We start from the raw sequence: 1,993 nt of genomic DNA on the forward strand, positions 1-1,993 counted from the left end.
ATAATTTATAAAAAAATTGTATATGCAATTAAATTTATTTAAAATCACAATAATTTTAATTATTTTTTCGTTTTGTGTCAGTAAGTATAACTCAACGACTATTTGTGACTCCAAAAGAATCTCATAGCTCTTGACTTAATGACCTTTAATTTTATGTTTTTAACAAAGATATATTTCTGATTTAGGCTCTGTTTATTTGATGTCTCAATAAAAGATAAATATAAACACTAACACTATGTTTGGTTATTATCTTTAAAAAATTAGAGACATAGACACAAAAACACAAAAATATATGAATATAGATATACACAAAATTTTTATATTTTTTGTGATAATAGTCATATTATACAAGACACGTCTACCTAATTTAAAAATCAAATTTACTTCCAAATCAAAATAACCTCAACACCAACACTATCATTACCACTATTATCACCAATTTTTACCACTACTATCATCACTACTAATCTTTCAATCTTATTTCAAATAAATAAAATTAACAACTCTAATTTAAATATCGCTTAAACAATTCAAATTAAAAAACAAAAAAAATAAAAGAATGGCAAAAACAGATCTAAAATTAAGGAAGGTGAGAGTTTGTTGATGTATCGGAGGAGAAACAAATGATGGAAAAAAATGACGGTGATGGTGAAGGATGATGCGGAGGCAAACCACAGTGTTGGACGACCTTCTTTATGTTTGCGGTTACTGTGACGTTCGGCAGAGAGATGGTGATGCCAAAGAGGAGAGAATGAGAAAGAGAGATCCAGAGAGAGAGAGACATCGATCTTGGAGAGGATAAACACAAAGTGTTTTGAAAGCGTAACTACTTGATGGATCTAGAATGGTGGAGGATGAGGATGAAATAGATCTGGAAAGGAGGAGTTGAGATGCAATAACAATGGAAGTTAGAAGAGGGAGAGAAGAGAAGAAAAAAAATGTTAATGTGAGTTGGATAATTTTGGAATTTTGATTTATGTCTCAAGTCAAATATCCATGTCTCTTCATTTTAGCCAAACACAAAATATATATTTTTTGTGGGTAGTTATGTGTAACCGTATTTTTTACTCTTTTTAAATAAACAGTGCACAAGTGTTGTTGTGTATATGTCTCTCATACATAGATACCATCCAAACGCAATGTAAGATATAGTGATACATAGACACAAAAAAATCGGTGTTTGTGTGTCTTGTTTGATAACAATTCACAAGACATGACAAATAGTTAAAAGTCATTTTTATCTTTTTTCTTCTCACTATCTTTAGTTTACACTACTACATCACTGTAACATAACTTTTTTTTTTTTTACTATCATTCTTCACCAAAATAACAATCAAATCCAAAAAATTCTAATACCACCAGAAGAAGAGAATAAAATAAAAAAAATTTAAAAAAAAAAAACAGCAACTCAAGAATGAAAATTGCTTTTGTTTTTAAAAAAAAATCTTCTTGTCATTATAGATGTATTATTGTCACTCATCACATTTCTATTATTTTTATCACATATCTAGATATGCATGTCTCCAAAAAAGTTAAAAAAAAAAATTCGTTACAACAGTGAGTGTGAGAAGAAAAGCATGTTCAGAGAAAGAGGAAAGTAAAGATAAAGGTGAAGAAGATTCAAGAAATAAAAAAGCTGAGATGTAATAGATAGAAGAAATAGAAAGAAGAGGGACAATAGTGATAACAGGTAGAAGAGAGACAAAGGGGGAATGGAAGGGAGAAACAAAGAAAATGATAGAGAAAAAAAGAAGTGTTAGAAACTTAGAATAGAAAGATAGGAGTTGGAATTATGAAACTTAATAAAAGGTATAAGTGAAAAAATTCATGTCTCAATATATGCGTTTTAATGTCTCACTAATTAGGAGGTACATAAATTTTGTGTATTTATGAGTTATTGTGTATTAATATATTTTTTTTATTTTGTATTTTTAAAAATCAAACATAAAACATGTGTGTAAGTGTGTCATCATGTTTTAAAATTTGATGGACA

At 28.3% G+C, this 1,993-nt stretch overlaps 1 pseudogene; it reads right to left on the reverse strand.

Moving 5' to 3' along the window:
* Positions 1-1,993, reverse strand: part of LOC110272266 — a 12,793-nt pseudogene that overhangs the window by 9,469 nt on the left and 1,331 nt on the right.

Source organism: Arachis ipaensis, chromosome B05, assembly GCF_000816755.2.
Source record: "Arachis ipaensis cultivar K30076 chromosome B05, Araip1.1, whole genome shotgun sequence".
NCBI lineage: Eukaryota > Viridiplantae > Streptophyta > Magnoliopsida > Fabales > Fabaceae > Arachis > Arachis ipaensis.